The 23,346-nt window shown below is 44.2% G+C and overlaps 1 protein-coding gene and 1 long non-coding RNA gene across 2 annotated transcripts in view; one reads left to right on the forward strand and one right to left on the reverse strand.

The window, feature by feature from the left end:
- Window positions 1–10,826: 10,826 nt before the first annotated feature.
- Window positions 10,827–13,879, reverse strand: LOC122185762. The gene is made up of 2 exons (XR_006180973.1): window positions 13,537–13,879; window positions 10,827–11,550 (listed from the first exon to the last, which is right to left on the reverse strand). It is a non-coding gene; the product is annotated as an uncharacterized LOC122185762 (long non-coding RNA).
- A 1,365-nt stretch (window positions 13,880–15,244) lies between these two features.
- Window positions 15,245–23,346, forward strand: part of SOX6 (SRY-box transcription factor 6) — a 366,568-nt gene continuing 358,466 nt past the window's right edge. The window contains exon 1 of the mRNA XM_042881831.1: window positions 15,245–15,503. The gene's annotated coding sequence lies outside the window, so the exon portion shown is untranslated. The remainder of the gene's footprint in view (window positions 15,504–23,346) is intronic.

Here is a 23,346-nt window from a genome sequence, read left to right on the forward strand (position 1 = left end):
TGAAAAATAGTGTTTTGTAGCTGAGACTTTGCTTCACCAAACAGTGTTATTGTGCTCCTTGCATCTGTTGTAATTTAGAAATAAATAAGAGGCTTTACTTTCAGAGTGGCCTACATAATTTCCTGAAGTTATCTGAGTTATAACTGAGCCCCGATGTTGGTTTGTCATATGCACAAATTTTCTTCTCCCGTAAGTGCAGAAAAGCTTTGCAAGACTGGCAGCTTTTTCTGTATTAAGAAACTTGTGTTATTCCATCAGCTTATCAGTTACTCTTTCTGCAGACAGAACAGCATCTATTCTAAAGAAGCTATGAATGATAGAAGTGACGCTGATTTGATCCAGGAAGAACTTTTCAGCAAGTATCTGAGAAAGCACATTGTTTCTGACTTCTTCACGAAAAAGAAAGGAAACACAGTGCTGGAAATTTCATTATGGGTTGGAAATAGCTTAGTTATTGAACAGGGCTGTTAGTTTTGTCCAGTGAGTGTGTTCACAAAACTTCAGTAAATTCTGTAAGGAAAAAAAAAACTGGTGTAAAGCTCTTCCTGGCTAATAATGTAACATCCTCAGAGTAACCATACTAGAAAAATTGTCTCCAAACCTTAAGAAGTAGCATCTTAAGGGCAAGAGTCTAAATCTGAATGTAAGTATAAAAGCTGGAAAAGATTGAACATATGCGATTTCCCACCAGCACAATATTAAATGCAGTTATTTTCCTTCTGCTAAAATCTTGAATATATCTTGCAACACAACCTCAAAGAGTCCCCTGCTGCTGTTGATTATAGTGAATCCCACTTCCTGCCACCCAGTAAGTCTTTGCAATTTTCTCTTTTTCGCCACCCTGTGGAGATAAATAATGTATATTAATGTGAAAATATCAACAGTAAAATCCCTTAATATTCTCCACAAAATAAAACTTTTCTCTAAATCAAAGGATTCCTATCTTTCATTAATTTTTTTAGCAAAAAGAAACAAGATCCTCATGCAAAGGCTTTGAAAAGTTTGAATCCCACTCTTAGAAAACAAGTGTGCCAAACACTGTGAAAGAGAGCTGGGGTTTTTAGAATCTGAAGTTCAAGAATTAAAAAAAAGGGATTCAGTATGATATACTACATTTAGAGCACCTATTTTATTCTTCTCCTATCTTTCTCTGTCATTAAATAGGCCCTAATAAATTCTTTAACATAGAACCTTGGAAAGTACATGACAATAGATATATTTTATTACTCCTTTGGAACTGCTACCTGTGCTGAACATGGTGGTTATGCAGGATATTTTACAGAATGTTCATCACACGTAGCCTCAATAGCTGTGTACACATTCAAATCTGATACATTGCTAATTCCACAGTCAACTCTCCCTAATTTTGTACATTGAAAGAATAACAATTTTTCCTTGCAATTACGAGTTCTGGAAAGGAAAAGCAAAAGCAGAAGTTGTGACAACTTGAAAATATCTTCGGATTCCAATACCTGATTGAAAAGCGACTATACTAAAGAAGCTAATAACTTCTGTTCATAAGAGGTGGGGATTTGGAGGTGGTGGCCCCATGGTTGATTCCATAGTGTTTTCCTTTTGCTCATCATAATTGTATTTTAAATTCCAGCTTCTGTGAGCAAGAGCTTCCTATGCTGAAGGCTGTGAATGCTTCCATTTTTATTATTATTTTTTTTTAAATCAAAATGTTCACCTTGGGCATGCCTTTCTGTTGCATAAATTAGAAAGCTAATTGAAACACATGTTAAGAACAGGAAAGGGAAAGGAAAAAAAAAAAAAAAAAAGGAAAACCATAAGAGCAGAAACCTTACTCACAGACATTTTAGATGTTTAAGAAAAAAACCTAACCAGTCTCTATTATTAAAATACCATGGAATTAAAATAATGCCAAAATACTGAGAGGCAAATTGTGCCTCTCTGCTCTCGGGTTGTGGCAGGCAAGAATTCAAGGACTCGGCCAGGAGGCTAATTTCTGTGGGAGGAGGGGAGTAAGAAGGGAGGATACCTTTTGTGTCTCTGAGCTGGCACCAGAAAAAAAAACAGGCAGTGATGGTATGGGTTGTATTAGTTGTTGTGGTGCTTGGCATGAGTGCAGTGCCAGCACAGGCTGTTTCAGGCTGAGATAGATGTTGCTTCCTTTGTTTGTCCTTATCTCCCCTATCAAATACCAGTTGCTGAGAAGGTATTTTCCCCATGGTGTTTTTTAAAAGGTACACAAAATATTTTCAGTAGTGCCTTGCTGTTACATTTCTGTGTAAATAATGTTATTTGTAACGTGTGCAAAAATCCATCCAGTCAGGAATGTTTGCTATTTTCTGCCCCAATTCTATAAACGTTTATATGCACGTTTTTAACCAGGAGCAGTCTCTGTTTAGGTGTAGTATGGCTGTATCTGCAAGATGGGAACTTCACCTGCTTTGAATATATACGTTTTATATACGTAGCAATTTTACTCCAAGAGAGTAGCCTATAGATGGGAACTGAATTGTTTAAGAGTCCATCAAAGAAATTAAATCAGGCTGCCTAACGTAAATTAAGTATTTTTGTACTTTAGTGCCATATATTCATTCATAACTGAGCAAATAATAGGAATAACATAAGCACTAACAGAAGTGAGAATTTATTCAGTGTCTGAGGTAAGAAAAACAAAACCAACTTGGATGGTGGTAGCACATTGTTGATTTATGGGTACCTTTTATGGTTAAAACTAAAGGTTTTTTTTGAATTATTTTACATGGCATAAAGAGGTTTTTGTTCGTCTCGAAAATGTAGGTATGATAAGATAGCCCAAATACTTAACATCAAGTTGGCTGTGCATCCTTGTGCATCTACCAGAGTGCTGTCATAGTGCAGTGTGTAGTCCTCCTACTGTGTCTCACATGGGTCTTCAAGGATGTGAAGCCTGAGCCTCGTTACTAACTTGCATGGGTATTTTTACACGTTATCTATTCCATCAACTTCGTTCCTGATAGTGCTGAGGTTTATGTGCCTGGAATTACACAGAGTGAATAATTCTATTAGATTAAATGGGACTGCTACAAATGTGTGAAGTGAAACGTGCGCGTGAGTCTTTGCAGAGCTGGGACTTTTAATGGGAATCTCATTATGCATAAATATAATTAATGTGAGGAGTCTTTTATGGATTATGTCTCCCAACAATCTCACTCCATGTAGAAAAACAGGATGGGAAGATGAAAAGTCCAGAAAGGATAGGCCCAGCTTTTCTGAAACATATGCCTACATTTGCCTGCATCCGATATAAGCAGATAGGGATCTGCCTAAATGGAGCTTGAGGCATTCATTCTTCGCATTTCTTTTTTGCTCAAGTGACTTGGTGTAAGTGACTTGTTCAAAAACACGGTAGGTTTGTAGCACAGCCAGGAATAGAACCCACATCTCCTGACTCACAGTTAGAGACTAGACTTCTTAAATTTATGTGACAAGTCCGTTTGCCACGTTTCTATGTGAGAGCGATTCATAATGTTGCTACCTTCCAGTGTTCCATATATTTTTTAATATGATCGCATTCAATAAAGGTGTCGAATTGAATATGGTCTCATCCTGCATAGCTGCAGAGCATCTGGCTTATACAGACAAATGGTTTCCCACCAGAAAGGAAAACTCAGAACTGTAGATTTTTAATGCACAGATCTCGTGCTATTGCAGTGTTAAGAAGTCCTTGTTGTTATGAATGTGCATTATGAGTATATTGTACACAGTCCTGGTATGCAAATGTGTAGCATTCAGAGAAGTGAAATAATTCTGTGTTATTATTATCTTTGTAAATTGCATCTTAAGAGTTTGTTGAGGACTTTATGACGGCAGTTTTCTATAGTCACAGCCATACAGCGCAAAGTGTTTCTTTCATTATTAACAATAACTGAGCCAATGAAAATGCTTTTAAATATACACCAGACAAGCAGTTATCCAGCTCTTCCTTCTTACCATCCACAAACCATCTTTTAGCATCTTATAAACCAGCATGTAAAATAGCTTTGTAAACATCTGCTTTTCATTGTTAATTGTCAGGGAAAACTAGAGATTTAAATGCTGCTTTTGTAGCATTCCTTAATCCTATCAGAAAGGCTAGCTGTAGATGCTTCTCCTCTCTCACTGCAAATAGCTTCTTCAGGCTGATTTTTCTTCTTCTTTTTTTTTTTTTTTTTAATGTTTTCCTTCTCTTCCCCCCCCTTTTAGTTTTGTTTTTAATATTGATAGTTTCCATTTACTTGCAAACAGCTTGTTTCACGTCTCACTTAGAAAGGTCTTACATATTCTAATCTGTGCAGCAAGTCAGTGAATTTAAACAAAATATACACTATGTAATTATTGATTGCCATGTAAGAATGGCTGAAAACGTACATTTTGTTCTCTAGGATGTGCTCAGTATCTTTTTTTTCATATAGAAACTATGGGATTAGGTATCATGTCATATATGCAATGTGAGAACAAGAGTGTATGCTGACGCTGTCTATAACGGCAAAAAGAAATAAGTAAATTTTATGCTGCTAAAAAACAATTATGAGATTAAAAAAAAACAAACCACTGCCTTTATTTTGGTTAGCTTTTCTGTTTTAATAATCAAGTCATTAATGGCAGTTGAATGTGTCTGGCAATAATTTACCTAAGGTAGCATTCATAACACACAGTAGCTGCATTCTACAGGAAAAATAAATCTATTCATGTTACATTTCCTACCCCTAAAGCTTCTTTTTTTGCTATTGTATTATGGTTCTGGATTTGTAGCAATTTTGACTTTTTGATTTTCACACAAAGGGACCATTCGTGATTTGAAATTATTTCGTATATTACAGTTCTTCAGACAGAAATCTTTTTTCTTTCCTTTTCTTTTTTTTTAACATATTTTGTCCAAATCTGCTGCACTGGGAAATGATTTTCAGTCACAGGCTGAATTTTCCTATCTTTCGTCTTTTAAACTTCAGTGCTTTTTGAAGTGAAAGTCTCCTAAACTAGTTTCTCCGGCTGTGTGCTGGATTACACTTTTAACAGTAATTTAGAACTCTTCCTGTTTTGTTAATTAATTAATGATTGGAGGCTACAGTTACTCGCTTGTATTTTCTATTCCCGCTTTTCTATATTTACTTCCATAACTTCTCAAAAGATTTGTTACACAGACCTCAGCATCACTGCATGTAAAATTAATTGAAATGACATATTGTCCCAGTTTCTATGACAACCATATCATGATGCCGATGCTCTCAAAAATTTATAAACTGCAATTTCAACTATGCTAATAGCACCGGGCAGAGTTAACATTTATTTACTTAATATTCTTAGTAGAATTAAGCTTTCAGTACTTGATAAAAAGCAAACCTGAGAACAAGGTGTATTTCAGCCTTTTCCATTTGCTTGATGTTGGTGTTTTTGTAAAGGAGTTCTAATTGTTACGAGAACGTTTCTTAAAACCTAACTGCGATACACAGTGTTGATAAAGAGCTCGTGACAAACAGAACGTATATCATCAGTCACAAACTTTTAAATCCAACATCCCAGAACAACAGCTACAGTGTAATTTGCTGTAACTGATTTACAGATAGTCTTGTTTTGCTAGGGAATACTGTGAGCCCACGTATTCCTGTTTCTTTTGTCCTAGATGCTAATCCTCACATGTTTGTGACATGAGTGCCGATGCACTTACACAAGTAAAGCCACAAGAAGGAGAGTCTGCGTGACCAGACACAGAGCTATAAGCCCACTTACAGTATCTACTTATGTTACTGCCTTATTTCATTGTAAATGCTGAAAACCTTCTGCCTTGTAGCGTGAATTATTTTTTTCCATATTAAATACATACTTTCAGTATAATCATTCCATCAATCTGCAGGCTTTTAGAAGTTAGCTGATTTTAGCAGTTTGACAGGGAACTCTATTACTCAAGCAACACTCACATTGGAATCAAGGAGTGTTTTACTTGAGTAAAAGATTTAGGAGCAATGTAAGATGCCTTATTCAAGTTACTTCATAATTACAGATTGCAATGACTTAAAAAATAGTGAATTTTGCTTTCAAAACATACTTATTTTATTCAGTATAACTTGCACTTATTAAAAAAGTGTGTTTTATAGTCCAAATTCATGCTTCTCGTGTATAAGACTTATTGATCATTGATTCAAATAGGAAATAAAACACCTTGATCTTCCAGTCATTTGTCTTAGGAAGATTCCAAAGCAGTCGAGTCACATTTACTGTATTTCAGTCTTAAATTTGATATTATGCTGAGGAAAAAAATCATATAAATGAATGTTCAAATATGTTGAGATCATGTCGCATTTTAGTTTTTAACAGTCTGAACACTTTCAGCAGTTCCTACCCAGTGTTCCCGGCTCAGTAAGCTATATTAAAGCACGCTTGGAAAGATTTATACAGTGCTTTGCTTCTTAGCTGAGTCTGGTGCAAGAAGTTACTACTGCATGTTTTGGTTAGGAATCATGAAGTGTTCTTAGGGGTGATCAAAGGGAGGAGGTGGCCACCCCACCCGTGCAGTGTGCCATGTACGTATAACCCTCGTGCAGAATGGGGCAGGCCAGGACGGCTTCGTGCCCCTGGAGCTCTGTGGAGACGTTTTCACCTTTGCCGTTGATATTTTCTGAACGGTTTATCCATTTTGGCATCACTGTTTTAATGTTTTTAACAAGAAGTATGCACTGCACATGCACAGGGCTTGAACTTGTGAGGGGAACAGCCGGCAGTGGCTTAGGCCTCTCCTAAACTCACGGGAACATCTTAAAAACAATGCATTTTAAAAGTGCACAGCAGTAGTCATATAAAATATTAAATCACTGGCAATCCTAAGTACTCAGTTTATTTCTGTTCATGTGTCATATGTATGTGGCTTGGTGGCAACGCACTTATTTGTAATGTGGGCCAGTCCGCAGGTCAAAGGCAGCTTTGTGTTTTTATTATGGCCTTTGGATTTTTTTTTGGTTTTTACATAGTATCTTGTTTGTAGTGTAGTAGTTAGGTCGGGAACTTTAAAAATATACTCTGGGCTGCCATGTAAGATAGCACTAGTGTGGGCTACAAGGAATCCTCAGCACGTGCTTCCTCCCAGCTCCTCAGATAGGGGGGTACAGTGCTTCTGTGTCCTTCCCCTTGTGCAAGGCACACTCAGCTCTCCGTGAGGCTGGGGCCGATGGTGCAGCCCCACAGGTGTGTGTGCAAGGAAGCGGGGCTGTGGGATGGATGGATGGATGGCTGCCATCCATGGTGGGTATCTCCTGCACCGCTCCCACTGGCTGATGAAAACAGATGTTTGAAATCATCATTCATCTTGGACCACTTTTATGTACGTTAACTGTGTTCTATGGTCACCCTATTATACAGAGATGGCAGTAGAGAAACGATCAAGTTGACAACGAGACAAATCCAGGTGATAGCTGAAAGAGCCAGAATGGGAAGAGCATTTCATTGGAAAATAGCACTCTCGTGATTCATTTGCAGAACTTAGTCTGCCAAAGCAACTCATAGCCAAGAGCTGGGTGACTTCAGCTTTGCTGGCGCAGTTAGTGCCCTGTTGGTGACGGGACACTGGGCGTGATGAATGCTTTCCTGTGCTTTGGGGAGAGCATCGATCCTAGCAGCTGCTGAGTCCCCGGGCAGCACACCTTCCAGCTCAGGGCTCCTTGCGAGAGCAGGGATGGGAGCAGCAGTGCGCGGCGATACGCTGTGCTCCCATCAAACAGCACCTGTCTCCTGCTGCTGCTTGCTGTAGTTTCCTTGTGCCTGGAGCGTGCCTGGAATCTCCTTGTGCTGAGCCTTGCTCCCAACTTGAAGCGGTGTCACTCCAAACACTGCTTGTGAGGCTAACAGCTTAGTCTTTTTTTTTTTCTTTCTTTCTTTTTTAATCTGCCTTCTATTATACGAATCGCGTGTAGATTACTAACCTAGCCTGTGATTTGACATCCCTGGGAAGACCTGCGAAGTTAAACCGCCTGGAAAGCCCGGGCAGCGGGAACGGCCTGCGTGTGCCCGAGGACGGGACAGGGCCGTGCGAGGCAGCGGCAACGGCAGCGCGGCCCGGAGCCCTCGGGGAGCTGCGGGGCAGCGGGCGGCCAGGGGGCAGCGGGACGGCCGGGAGCGGCCGGGGCTGCTTCCCGCTGGCCGAGGATCGCGTGGGGCCGCTCCTCTCCGCCAAGAGGCGGGCGGGCAGGGAATACCCTTGGCTTTTTTCTTCGCTTTGTGCTTGCCATTTCCAAGCCTTCGATTCCACCCTTCTTTCTCTCGCCCTCGTGTCCGTGTGCGTGCGGGGGCCCGGCCGACGCTCCCACGGCGGAGTTTCCCGGCCCCGCGCCCGCCGGCAGCGGATTCTTCGATGACTTTCGCGCTGCCGCTACCGCTGTTTGTTTTGCTTTGCGAAGTGCTAATCCGAGAGCTCTTTGGCAGGCGGCGGCTCTCGCTGCTTTATACGTGCCGGCCTCACGGTGGCGTTTTAAGCACGTAAACAAAGCTCGAGTGAGCGGAGAGGCAAGCGTGTTTTCTAGTTTACCTTTATTAGAATAACAGTTCCGTTAATGTTTTGGATAAATCAAAACTGCCTATTAAAGCGGTTCGAGTACAGGAGCTGCGCGATGCTCTGCGTCAGTGGAAGGTGTTTGAATCTTCCCGGCCGGCACAAAGCCGCGCTGAATTAGAGCGCTCTGTGTCAGCGTCACGGCGCGGTCTCACCTGGGGTTGTTTTCCTTCCCCTTCTCTTTCTCCTCCCCTAGCCTCCCAGGAGAAGTTTACAAAGAATGCGATTGAAAGTGCAAAGCGGCAGATACCGACGTTAAACGCTGGCTTCATTTCAGTATAACGATCTGAGACACGGCCCCGTGCCGCCGCCGCCCTCATTAATACAGAAGCATGCCCCTGGGACCCGAGTCACCCGGAGAGAATAAACACAATATAGAGTCATCTTACCTCCGAGCCGAGAGCGCACCGTTAGAGGTAGGAGAGGGAGAAGTGCGGCCCTCCTCCGGCCCGGCTCGGCCGCTCTGTCACGGGGCTCCGGCAGCGCTGCTGCTGCCGCCCGCCCAGCTGGGATCCGCTCCCCAGCGCTCTCCCCCCGCCCCCGGCAGGCAGTCCCCAAAGTCAGCCCAGCGCGAATCCGCGAGTCAGGGGCAGCGTTTCGAGTCAATCCTCGCTGCTGCGAATCCCCAGTGGTTTCTCTCCGCCAAAGCGTGGGACAAAATTGCCGCTCAGCCTGAGTTTTTGTCAGGCGTCGTTGGCGATCTAGCAGGTAAGGCGGCTGCTGGCTGCCGGCGATTCCCGCTGCACTTGCAGAGAGCGGCAGAAGCCGGTGGGAGTGTGGTCTGCTCTTCGTTAGGGAGGGGGGAACGGACCCTGGAGGTGATGCAGTGAAACACTTCGACTTCCTCGCATTGTGTTTGTCACAGATCACGGGCGCTCCGCTTCTGTAGCATTCACTTCAAGCATTCTCAAACCCAACCGGAATAAGTTCTGATCCTCCCTTTTAGTTTACATTGGGGTTGTCAAAGGATTAAATACATGAAACTTTATTTGACCGTGGAGTTTGCAGACCCTGGGATCCCTACGCGCTCTGGCCTTATTCTAATTCTATAGCGGTAATTACCCTTCGTTTCTTTAAGTGCAATAGATTTAGTGCCTTAGAGACTATGCACAGTTTGATTGAATTATTCATTTTTTTTCTTTGGTGTAGACTGCATCTGGGGACTGATGTGACGTGTAGATTTTTTTTTTTTTTTTTTTTTTTTTTTTTTTTTCAGGAACAAAGGGAATGTGGAAATGAAAGAGAGAGGGAGAGAGAGGCTGGCAGATGTGATGAGATGCGGTGAAGGTGTATCCAGCTTGGCACTCCCACTCCTCTCTTCTCCTCTCATTGCAGCCCTGGGTGACTCTCAGGCTAACACAAACAGCTTTTCTTCCGCAGCCTGCCCTCTGTCACTGTAAGTACAACAGCCTTCTCTTATCAGCATGCAAATTCCAGCCACTCACTACCTTAGCCTGGTGTTTGCACTTTAGATTTACAGAGGGGACCTTTAAAATGAACTTTCCTAGGCAGGAAGGGGTTTTCATGTCAAAGTTGCTTTTATTTTTCTTTGTAAAAGTTTATGTGGTTTTCCCTTTTTCTCTCTCCCTCTCTCTCTCTCTCTCCCCCCCCCCCCCCTCCCCCTTCTTATGGAACGGGGATATGAAGTGGGGAGATTGTTGCTGCGGCTTTTTCCTTCACCGTCAGGGTGATGCACAGTTTCAAGTGAAATTAAAACCTTCTTGTACCCGCTTCTGCCAGGACAATACATTGTGTTGGCAGATGACGCTCTAAAGAATTCAGAGGTTTTTGGTTTGTTCTTTTTTTTCAGTCAGATTCTTAGCTTAGGGCGTTACAAAATGCAAACGTCCCCTAAATTTTGAGAAGATCGCCAGAGGTACTTGTTCTATGGGAACTCGCATCAGCTGATGGTGTTGCTTATGGAGAGCACTGCAGGGATATGCTTTTATCTTGTCTAACAAAACTTTCTCCCAGTCGGATGAACAGACTTTAACTTCTTTAGCTTTCTCTCAGATGCTGTTGATTATCTTGCAAAACTTTCTCTGAACATCTTTAACAAGCCTATAAAAAGTCTTCATTGTCGGAGAGTGTCAGCAGAGGGAACTTTGAAATACGCCTGTTAATTGTCCGGCATTTACTGGGGAGAGAGGGGAGTTTAGAATGGGGCGAATGACTTTTAAGGCGGCATTTCTCGCCCTTTGAATCAAAACTTCAGAGACTGTTCTACCAACTCCACAGGAGTTGTAGGTTTGCTCGTCTTAGCAAAGATGCGGTAAAACTCAACACACAGACAGGTTGCTTTGCTTGTCGAACGTTGCTTTACTTCTATGTGTTTAATGAAAGAGACGGCGCGAAATGCGCTGCCAGCTGTGAGCAGGTAAGTGCCCCGACGTGAACCGACAGGCTGATTCCTTTCCTCTGCGAGGACGCAGAGCAGCCCAGCATCCCTCCCCAACATCTGCCTGCGCTGGCTGCTGTGCCCGTCTCTAGCCTTAATGAAGAAAAGCGAGAGAAGAAATGTAAAATGTGGTGTCTAAACGCGTAGTAAGGCTAAAAGTAAACGCGTTTGCTTGTTTCTCTGCACGTGCGTACGGCGGATGTTCACTTATGCAAACAAAGAGGGAAGCGCAATTATTCCTGTGCAGAGCACATACACGCACATTTGCATACAATGCCCACGGAGTCCTCGTTTTCTACCGCGGAGAAGTTGTAACTGCGGCATTGTGTGCTGCATCTGTAACTTAATTGATCACACGGGGAAGCAACAAGCTAGAGAGTGTTACTCGCGCTCCGCCTGGGGACGCGGGCGCATCCCTGCGGTGCCCTGCCCCAGCCGAGTGGCAGCCCCTGCGCGGGGATTTCGGGAGCGCGGAGGGATGCTTCTCTGCTTCGGATCTGGGTGGGCGGCTAAATCGTTCTGACGCCTTCCTTATCTCTTGTCCCATCGCCGCCTCGTACTTAAGAAGTTGTGCGAAGGAGGATGCTACCTTCGAGGATGTGTTTATTAGCTTTCTTCTGTTTTCCTTTAAAGGGAAAAAAAAAGGAGCTTCCATTAACAAATCAACAGGGTAGCGAACTCGGGCGGGATGCTTCGTCCTTATATTCTGATTGTCTCTGTCTCCTTACAGAACTCGGATTTCTTGTGCGCCAAAGCTACCGGTCGTGCATAAAGTCAAGGTGTTTCCTTCACTCGCAGCAGGTTTACATGCGTTAGAAGGAAAATGCTACTAACCGGGCAGGGAGATTCTTACATTTAAAGATGAAAGAGGACGCAGCAGGATCTGGACAGGAAACTATTTCCTGTTGTTAAATCCATCCCGTAGATAACTGCAGCGAGGTGAATAGTTTGAACTAGCTGACCACAGGTGTATACAAACTCGGTATTTCCGATCTAACAAATTATTCCAGCTCTGAATTACAGGTTTTTAGGATCTTTTATTAAAATTAGAAGAATGTGTGGAAATTAGCTGCTATGCTCTCAGCCAGCTGATTTATGATGATGCTTTACTAGATGAATTTCAAGTTGTTTCAACGTGCTTGTTGCTTGCCGAGTAAGACTCGATTGCTCCTTTTATTGTAGTGAAATAGTCAACAAATCCCTTATTAGACAGGTCTGCTGTTCTGAGAGGTTCTGACTTCCAACTCTTTTTTCCAGGGCTGGACCAGAGAGGGACAACAGCACCTCGGATAGCAGGGTGGGGGCTGCGATGGGCACTGCTCTCGCAGGGCTTAGAGCCTCGCATCTTAGCAAAATGAAATAGGGCCACGTCAGGTGTGCCATCAGAGTAATGCCCAATTTTCATCACGTCCTTATGAGGCAGGGTTCATTTGCAGGAGGGCTTCTGATTCTATGCTAGCCTGCAGATTTCAGCTTGTGAGAGCAGGGAAGTGAAATCAGGCTTTCTCCTCGTCTTTTTGGCCTCTATAAGTTATGAAGCTATTTTAAAATTTAAAAGTTTCTCTGTTACTAACTGTTCCAGGCGCCTTCTGGAAAATGGGGAGAAAGTGCCAAAAATACAGAGATGAATCAACAACTTCTCTCTCTCTCATTTTGTGGGCTTGAGGTTGCTTTCCGCACTCCCATCCTAACAACAGTTTATCCTATAGGTGTGAATAATATCAAAAGAGGCAGACGTTAGCTCTGCAGAGCTGCTTGCCCACCTGATCTGCGGGCCCCTGACAGTTTGAAAGTCTCTTTTATGTTTACCTTTGGAATGTAAAAATGCGGGAGAGAGACTTTCTAGGCTCCGCAGCACACCGTGCCTCTGGCTGACTCTCCCTCATCTCCTCGGAGTTTTCCCCTTCCCGCTCCCGGATTTTCTCCCATTTGGCACTCTCGAGGGAGCGTGAGTTCCTAAATCGGTACTCGAGTCCCTGGCCGTTGCCTTTTAGCAGGGACATCTTCGTATATCGCCGCTGCCGGGAGCTCTCGGCATCACGGCGGGAGTCCGTCCGAAGTCAGCGTTCCCCGGCCCCTACCTGCCCGCCCCCATCAGTCGCGCTCACGTTCGTGCCTTCCTCTGAGCGCTCCGCGGAGCGCTCTGTGGGCTCCGAGCTCCTTCCGCCTCCCCTCCTCCGGGCTCCCGCAGCCCGACTCCCACCTCCCGCTGTAGTCATTTCTACTTCTGGTTTCGCTCGCTTTTTACTCCGGCCGGGCTGCGGGATCGGGCTCCTCAGAGCACCATCTATCTATCAGCTGTCATCGGGCTCTCGCGGAGCGCTTCCCCTGCGCGTCCCCGCTTCCCCGCCGGCCCGGCCCGCGTCCCGCAGACCGTCTCCCCCTTCTCCCCCTTCCCCTTCTGCTCTTTATTTTCACCCTCCCGGGCGGCGGCCGAACGCTGCCGCTCGGCGTGTGCCGGGCAGCGGCGCGCGGGCGGGGAGAGCCGGGGTCCCCCTGCGCTCCCCCCGCGCAGCCCGCAGCTCCCCCGGCCCCCGCCTCCCCCTCTTCCGGCCCTCGCCCGCCCTCCCCCTGCCCGCCCTCGCCCCCCCTCCCGGTAACTTTCTGGTACCTTTCCTCACCACTCCGGGCAATCAGTGGTCATTAGAGGAGAGAGGTTTAAGGTTTCATTTGTCTAATAGCAATGTGAGTGGTGATAGCTTCTCGGGGATGCGGCTGGCAGCCCGGGGTGATTTCACTTTCTGTTTTGTGCTCACTTTCTCTGCAGTTGTTGCTTTCCCCGCTCGCTCGCTCCCAGGCTCCCTCTCCCTCTCAGCCTTTCCTCTCCCTCTCTCTCTCTCTGTGTTGTCTCATCTTGCCTGTGCTGTCTGGGCGGGGGAGCCCTGCCTCCTTCTGCCTTCCTCAGATCAATGCCCTGGCCACTCACTTTCTGATGTTGCACGACGGGAAATGCTTTGAATACTTACGACATGGCCGCTCACATTGATTGCCAAGATTGACAGCAGTAACCATCGCCTTCACTTGTTTCAGGAGGGAAAAAAAAATAATAATAATGAACCTGATTGTAAGCAAATCTCCAGGCAACCCATCCGCAAACTTCTAACGATCGGGATCCTGCACATCCATGGCCCGGAGAAACACCAGCAGACTCTAGCTCATTTCTTTTATTTTCTTTTCTTTTACTTTCTTTTCTTTTACCAAATTACTACCCGTTTGTTTCCCTCTCTCCCCTTTCACCCCTTCCCTCTTCTTTTCTTTTCAATTTTAATTTTTTTTTTTTTTTTAATGAAAATTACCGAAGCGCGTTGCAAAAAAAAAAAAGGAGGCTCTCCCAGTGCTTTGTGCCACACTGGATCCCGAGGAGGTAACCAGGAAAAAACAAGCCCTATTGTGTTGTATACCTGTTGTTTGCTGTGGTGTGTAGTGCTGCGTTGCTTGGTGGCGGCGGTGGTGGTTTAATGGGTTTTCGCTGGATTTATGTCGCTTTGCAGGAGAGAATCCGGTTCCCCCTGCGCTGTCTTTAATGGGTTGTTAGTTGCAATTGAGTGAAGGAGCAGCGTCCGGAGGTAGCTGTGTTGTTTAGCTTTTAACGTTGCTGAATGCACCCCTTCCCCCGCCTCCCCCTGCACGATTATTTACTTTGATACCACGAGGTTGGTGTTTTTTTCCTTAGCAAAAAGTAGTTGTAGCCTCGTCCCCGGGCGAGTTTCCGGGGCTGCGCGAATCCCGAGGCTCAGAGATAGCGAGGGACCTCAGCACCCCCAAATCACAACACTTTCTCATCCTCCTCGAGTAGAGTTTATTTTAAAATGTAGTGACAGATCAGCGCTGTATTTTAAGCTCCCCACGGCAGGCGAACACATGGTGCCGGGAAGAGATCGTACGCAAGGAACTAACACGAGAGGGAGAAAGAGAGAGAGGGAGAGGGGAAAAATAAAATCCGAAATCAATCTTGGAGAGCGGAGCGCTGCTGTCACCGCTCCGGAGCGTTCGCGTGGGTTTCTGCTCGCGGCTAACCCCGGAGGGCACGGCATGGAGCGAGGCGACGGGAGTTCAGTGGGGCTTTTAGATTCTCCTTTAAGTTTGAGGTGGGTGAGCGCTTTGAAGTTGGCCGCAACCGAGCGCCGTCCCCGGAGCGGGGAGCCATACAAAGCTGCGGGAGCTGCGGGCGGCAGTGCCGGCCTCGGCCACGGCGGGGCACTGTCCCGGGGCTCTGCGGCTCCCAGCGCCGCCTTATCTCCGCGAGCAGAGGGCTCGGATAAAGTTCTAGCGAAAACTTTAACGTCGATATCGCGCCCTAATTTGTGATACGCGAGGAGAGGGGAAAAGAGCACTCCATCATCGGAGAGCTCCGTTCGCGCCCGGCGAGGGGGCGATGCGTGCCGCTTTGTGGCAACGCCCGGCTCGGGAGTTCTCGCTGCCGGAGGTCATGCAAATCGACCTTAAAAGAATGCATAAGCCATAAATTAAAATAAACCCCTAGCCAGAGGCTGATCCATAAGTAGACAATACCTAACCTGGACAAAACGGCTTCCTTTGCGAGCTGAAAAAAAGACTAGTGCCTAAAGTAAATGCGAAGTAAGTTTTCAGGAAGTATTTCACTTGTTATTGTCGCTGTTCTTATTCTGCCTTTAAAATAAAATAGTGACAGTTGCGCGGCGCAGCTGTTTACGGGCAGTGCCGTAGGAGCCGAGGAAGGCAAGGTGTGTCTGGCGGAGAGCTCGTGCTGTTCCCTGGCGTTCGCTACCTTCGAAGCTGTTTGGATTTTTGACTGGGGATAAGCGGCCTCTTTAACCGTATAAGCAATTGAATGTTTTATCTCGAATAATGCCGAAGAGTTTACGGACAAATCTGGGTTGCCTGCAAATGTCACATGCGCGCACACAAGCTGTGTCTGTATATAATAGTCTCAGGGCTTGTTTTTTTTTCCCGCAGTTTTTGACAATTGTTCCATTCACGATCCTGAAAGGAGTCATCAGTGGGAGCTAATGAGAGTGCCTCCGCGCCTTGCCCTGCTCCGGGGAGGAGCGGGCACCGCGCTGCCGCCGAGCCGCCCGGGGAACGCGTGCACGCGTGTGGCGGCGCCGGGTCGCCCTTGCGGGAGCGCGGCTCTTAGGTGCGGGAGGGGGAACGGATAGGCGCGATGTGATCAGGTACCTACACGCGTGCGTTAATAATGGAGCTGCCGGGGAGCTGCTCCTCCGCCGGGAGAGCTTCCCGGCTCCGGTTCCCGGCTGTGCTCGACAGCGGCGAGCAGTTAACCCGCTTTGCAGCAGGGGCTGTGCGCTTTAGCAGAGCAGGGCCTTGAGGTCAATCAGAGGCACTGATCGTATCGATTTGATTGCTGTCGTTGCTTTCGGCGGACCGTTTCACAGCGGTTTTTGTGTGTGGGTTGTTTTTTTTTTTTTTTTTTTTCTTTTTCTTTTTTGAAGGAAGGGAAGGAGTGAAAGTGGCAACGTGAAGAGACAATTAGTGTTGTGTCTGCGTGGCGGGGGGGCTGCGGGAAGTCAGCGTGCCGGGGGCCTGGGGACGCTAGATTAGCTCTGTCCTAGGGGTGTTTCCCAAAAACACAGACGGTAAAACTTTCTGTGATAAAGTCATATATCTTCGCCTGCTGTTTGGAGATAAGGTGTGTGTTTATTAAGCTGATTTAAATAGCCTTCGGCACAGGAGCGGCACTTTGTTCCTACTGTTTTCTTTTACCCTCATTTTAACATTTTTGGTGTTCCCATCTTCAGAGCCGGCCGTGAGGGCAGGAGAACGTCTTTATGCGGTCTCCCAGCAGGGTTTCGAGTCCAAAAATTAACGAATTTCCCTTCCCCTATTCGTGTAATGGAGTAGTTTTGAAACCTGTTTTGAGATTTCGACTTGACTTGACTTGTTTTATTGACGTGCTTGTGCCCACTCATTTAATTAAGCCATTATGCCATAAAGCAAATAGTAAGAATGAATGTGAGATATGTGTGCGTATCTGCCATTAGGTACAAATATTCCTCTGGAAAAGAGGCTTTAAGAACTTTTCCAGCACACCGTGAGTTCTTTGGCAATATCTTATTGCAGGTTTTTGTTTCAAGCCCAGATATTTCGCGTGGTCCTGTCCTCGCAGTGTTGTATGTGCACTCCACTTGGAATATAAACAGCGAGCGTACCTAGCAGCTCATTCTAGTAAACCTAAGAAATAATCTATTTATAGTGAGTACGTTTAAAAGAAAATAATGAGGTCATGCGGAGTATGCTGCAGTTTGAAGTAGCTCGACACCTGGCAGAAACTACGTACGCCTTTTTTTCAGACTCCGCACTATCCATAACTTTTTCTTATAATACATTCTTGTGTTAAGTGAGAAAGGCTGTTTGTAAAACAATCCCCTGGCCGCTTCCAGCGTTGGGTGAAGCTGATCCTGTAATGGCATTTTGTTTTGAACAGTTGCTGTAGTTGAAGTTCCCTCATAAGGTAAGGTGGCACTGGGTCTGAAAGGAGGTCCAAATGCCACATTTATAATTAGACTGCCAATTCAGCACATTGTATCTATTGCTATACAGGGATATACTGCTGTGTCTGGTCTCTCAATAGACTGTATTCAGAATTAGCCAATTCAACCGCTTCAACTTTGGAGTCAAATTTAGAATAGGCAATGAGAGAAGGAAAGAAGGAAAACAATAATGCTTTCTTTTTTTCCTCAGCTAGCTATTAAAAGCCAAAGAATATACGGAAACCGAACCAGGCACTGTACTTGGAACCGGTGCCCCGAGCGCAGCCCGGCCAGCATCGCCTGCGAGCCCAGCCGAAGCGCGCTCCTCCGGGGGGAGGGGAAGGTGAGCCCCGGGCACGGCTCCCAGCGCTCTCCAGGCCGCTGCCCGGGCCGCCACCACGCTCCTGCGGCAGGAGGAGGGGGGGAGGCGGAGGGACGCAGCCCTGCCCCGGCCGCGCTGCGAGGCCTGGCCGAGTGCCTGCTGCCGCCGGCTGGAGCGGTGGGAGGGGGCCCGGCGGCCCCTGCTCCGGGGCGACCCGCGCGGGCCGCCGGTGGCAGCGCCCTCCCGGGGGCCGCGGCGGCTGTGGCGGGGGCGGCTTCCTCACGCCTTCCGGGGCCGCCGGGCCGGGGGCTTCTGTCCGCTGTGTCCCTGTGGCTTCCAGCGCCCGGCCTCTTCTCTCCTGGCATACTTTTTCTTTCGCTCACTCTGATTTCTCAGGCCTCCTCCCCCAGAACTTGAATTCATTCAGTGATGAGAAAGTAAGAGGCCCTTTGCTCTGCAATCTCGCATCCTCTGCTAAATGCATTATTGCCTCTCTTCTTTGCAGTTCCACTCTACTGCAGTACTGCTGAAAGACTTAGCTGGGCTGCCTCGAAAGCTCGCTTGGTTCCCTTTTCAGCTGTATCGTTGGGTGCAAACTAGTGGCATGCGTACAACGCACAGTGCAAAGGGAGTCAGACAGACGGCTGTCTCCCCTGCACGCTACTGATTCTCTGCTGAACTTATGTAACATTTTGCTTCAGTTTTTTCTTGTTACGTTTACACCCTAACGAAAGCGAGAAGAGAAACCAAGTGGAGCCTTTGGTGTCCTTCGTTAGATTGTCAGTGCCTGACTTGTAGAAAGGAATAACTGGCGTCCAAAGTGATCTGCCTTTGCCTGTCACATTGATTTTATTGACAACTGGGGACTGCTGTTGCTTGTTCCCTAGCCAGAAGTTTTTAATACGTGACCAGCGATTGCTAGTGGTCACTTCCAGCTGAACTTCTTTTGCATGGTGGGGAAAGATGCCTTTGGACATGTTCTTTGCATCTTTGATCGTATTTTTAGTTGAATGTATGCATGTACATCTGCTGTTCTTAGAGGCCTCGAGATATCCTATGGTAATAAAGGGCAGCGCTATGCATGATGATAGCAAAACCAAATATTTTGTTCTCAGTGGGCAGCAGAAAGTTTCCTTAGTCATGACCTTATATCTACTAAACACTGTAATCACCTTGGGAGATATCACTTCAGGAAGCATATCCATTAATCTTTTACACTTGGTTTGGTTTCACCCTTAAAAGTGCGTGGATCACACTGAAAAGGCTTCTGTCAATTTATTTATTTATTTGGTCGAACAAAAATCACTGGAGAAGCAGTGATGCGCTTTTCTTTACACCCCATACAGTGGGGTGATGTATATTTCTCTTTCCACAGTGTGACTTGAAAGATCAGTGGGCTTGTTTGGCAGTGGCTGTGTGTAATGACTAATGTTTTTAAAGTTATGTAAATAGGGGTGTTCGTGGATATATAAGCTATGTCAGCTGAAGTGATACAAGGACATATTTTTAAAACATTTCAGTTAATATAGTAAATCAAGGAGACAGGGCTTTGAAACATTTCTACATGATGTCAGAACCTGCAAGCGAGGTACTGCTGTATGATGTGTTCGGTAGCTCACATACGGCGTATTTGTCGAGTAGCAGCGAAACACACAGGTGCACGCTCCAAGTTTTTGACTTAGCTGATTCCTATCTGTCTTTTCTTTTTGCTTTTCTTTTTTTTCCTCAGTGTCTTCTTCACTATACGCCATTTTCTATTTTTTTCCCCTCAGGTAGAAGAGCAAGAATAGAAACTTTAGGAGACCTATTTGGAAATGTTCAGATACACATTTGATATATTACTCCTGGTCGTGATACCGTATTGTAAAAACAATTGTAAATAACCATCTTGTAAACAAAATCCAGCTAAATCTTGTCATTAGGAAGGTGGTGTACAAAGCTGCTCTGATGTCTATGTGAAACAAACGTATGTTTACTTAACTGTAGATCTGTGCAGAAGGGAGAGATCTGACAGATATATTTGCCATAAAGCAGCTGATTTCTGCTGTGATAAACCTGGATGATCACACATTCCTAAAGCCTTTTCAGCGCGGAAGTAGGTGTTCTTTTAAAACATTATTCTGTGGCAACAAACAAATATTTGTGACATCATTGTGAGAGATTTCCTGCCAATTTTGAGTTTTCTGTCTTTCAGAAAGTCTGGAGTTCTCTGGCACTGGTAAAACTGCTGCACATACCCATCGTATATTCAAGTATTCAGTGAAGTTTTAAATAATTCTCTTTCAATTAGTACAACAGGAACCTGAAAAAATGGATTTTCTCTTAAAGAAACAAGAGTCTGTACATAGCCATTTCTTTCCTCCTCCTGTATGTTTTAAAATCCTCGTATCAGTTTTATGTTTACTGTTTTGTCTCCTTAAATTAAGAAGAGAGAAAACAGTAGCAAGAGTTTGAAAATCATTGCTTGGAAATGATTTTAATCCAATATTTCTTGAGCTTTGTGAATTGGCAAGAGTAATATAAAATTAGATGTATTGGTGAGCTAGGCTAATCAGAGTCATTCATTTATAGTGGAGAATAAATATCTATCAATTGATGCTTTTTTTGAAGTCAGGCAAAACATTCCATCAAGTTAATGTGTTTAAGGGTATCATATCAGGCACAGGCAGGTACTAGAAGTGATGAAAAACAGATAACCTGCAACAAAATGATTTACAGATGGGTCATTATCTTCTGTGGAGAGGTTACACAGATCATATTCTTTATAAAAAGAGACTGTAATTCTACAGAGCTAGGAGAGTTCTCTAAATAGATTGGAGTATTTAATGTTTTCTGTGCGACAGGCAGAATTTGTCGAAGGCAAAAATTCTTAGCTTTCTTATAGGCAACATATTGATAGAAGTTACCAAACATACTACTTTTGTATTTTAAATATTCTGTTTATTTCAGTTTGATAAAGTAAAGCTTGGGATACATTTTGCTTCTTTCCGTGTGAGCTTCATAGTGCATACCTCTAAAACAGACACAGAAATGTTATGTACAAATTAAAGAAGAAACAAACAAACAAAAAAAACCAAACCAAAACAAAAAAACCCCAAAAGATGGCAAATTTAATGTCGAGGATTTATTTATTTATTTATTTATTTATTTATTTCAGGATCTATTTCATACACTGAGTTCCCAAGTTACATCTTTTCTATTGGTGGTAAGACAGGGTGTCACTTAAATATTTTCATCTTTCTTCTTGAGCTAGGCAGGAAGGTGCAGTCAATTGTTTCTCTGGTCTCTGGTAGTCTGATACAAGGCAACAGGAAAATCTAAAACCTCAGAGGTGAAGTATTGATTTGATTCCTAACTGCAAATCCTTCATATCGTTGCTCAAAATATCTAACTTTACACCAATATTATCCATTCTTTTTATAGTGACACCGTGCTTAGTAAAAAACTTCTAAGCACTGAGGTCAGGTGTTGAGATTGGATTCTAGTTTATTTTTTATGAATCAGATAAAGATTTCTGTGCATGAGACCGTATGTGAAGATGAGAGAACAAGAACATTTCCATATCAAAGGCAATATATCTGAGGCTGCATAGTAATTAAAATGCAGTGGTTTGGACTGTGTGCACTAGCACTTACTCAGAGCGTTGTTGGGACCTTGTGCAGCATGCAGGCGGTTGTCTCTTGCATACTTCTAGAAATATACTTATAATTTTGTACAAACATTTATGCCAGTCCACACTTTTCTGTGGATAATTTGTATTTCATCCAAACCATTCAAAGTAGAAGTTATTTTTTGAGCAACCCCCTCATTATGGCTTTTGTGCGTCAACTATTTTTATTCTGGTTGTTTGTATTTCCTCTTACCAGAATGATGGCTTGTTTATAGTAGGGCTTTTTTTTTTTTCTTGTGTGTGTGTGTGTTTCTCAAAGACCCCTTCCATATACTACTGAAATTTTACTACTTGCTTGAAATATCCTTTATTGGAAACAAAAATGATAGTGTTTTTGAGATTTATTGAAGATAGCATGATTTCTTACACACCATACTTTATGGCAAATTAGAAGCATGCGCAGGAAATAATATTTTTAATGATAAGATGCATTTGCTTATCCCAACTAACTGTTATACAACATAAGGAGAATTAATACATCACTCCAAAGACCTACCCGTGAGGAGGGGGATGAGACTCAGCAAAACACATTGCAGGGTGCTCCCTGTCTGGATGTGCTTTTCTGGAACAAATGTGACTTTAATTCCAGAGCAGATTGCCCTGGTGAAGAGCTGTTCTGGAAGGGCTGCTGTTGAATTGTTTACTTCGTAAACCGTGTTGGTCAGTGTCCCAGTGCGGAGGAGGCAGTGACTGCTGCAAATTTCCTCATTACTCATAGAAACTTGTTCTGCAGAGGCTGTTAATGCTCCGAATCTATTGAGGTGAAGCTTTTGGGAAGTCTTCATGTTTAAACAGATGTTTGTACTGTGAAAGTTTTGCATTTAGGTAATCTTGCAATCTCGCTTCATTTTGCTTAGTTTTAGATTACAGTTGGTGTATGAGCATGTGAGTACTTTGTGCTATTATATCACACTTTCAGAGGAGGTTATGCATGCTTTTTAAATCTGTATTATTGTTGTGGATGGACTTGTTAAACTGAAATCCTGACCAGTTGTGGTTAGTAAAAACCCGTGGTATTTTTGCACGAATAGGGGGGTTAACCTCAATGTCATGGCCTAATTCCAGCTAAGATAGGATGTAGTTGCCCATCTACATTCTTCTTATAGTTTTAACTGGCTCAGTTAATCCTTACTTCCTCTCCTAAATGCAGTAGAGTAGCATGCTAAGGATACTTGCTACGTTTTGCCTCAGAAGTACCAAATCCAACTATAGAAGTAGTAGGTGGAAGTAGGTAATGGATCTTGTTTTGGTAGCTTTCTGGATAAGTTTCATATGCCTGTCTGGCTAATTATTATTGGGGTGAACGTTTTGAAGGATTCAATGTACTGCATTAATATATTATATACTATATTAATATACAATATATTTGAATGTTGAGCTGCTGAAGGGAAATATTTTGGTCACATGGAGCTGTTTTCAGCTATCATAAACAAGTGTGACTCCATTTACCAAAGTTGAAGAGTTCCATTTTAGTCCAAGCCATAATTGTGTTCCTTAGGATGCGGTCCAATTTCTTTAGAATTCAATGGAAAGACCCCTCTATGACTGTGCTGGGAGGCAGGAGATGCATCTGAAAGGCCCTGTTTGCATTCAATTCAGTGTAGAAAATAACTTGCTTTGGTTTCAGTTAGGGTGTAGTCAGGTTCATCTGCATGATGTTGCTTACGGCTATAGGATGACACTGAAGTTCATCACGTGTCAACTATGGACTAGATCATATGTTTCTCCACACAGACTTTTCTAGTAGGTTTTCCGCTCAGAGTGTGAGCCTTCTGACTATAGAATTTCTGTAAATGTAGAGACTGTGGTTATGCTTTTTCTTTCTTTCTTTCAGATACCCCTGACTTGCTGAGTTATATCTTCCTGCAGATCCTTTGTCTTTCTTTTCTTTTCTTTTCTTTTCTTTTCTTTTCTTTTCTTTTCTTTTCTTTTCTTTTCTTTTCTTTTCTTTTCTTTTCT

Source organism: Lagopus leucura, unplaced genomic scaffold, assembly GCF_019238085.1.
Source record: "Lagopus leucura isolate 7727_CA_CO unplaced genomic scaffold, USGS_WTPT01 Super-Scaffold_100033, whole genome shotgun sequence".
NCBI lineage: Eukaryota > Metazoa > Chordata > Aves > Galliformes > Phasianidae > Lagopus > Lagopus leucura.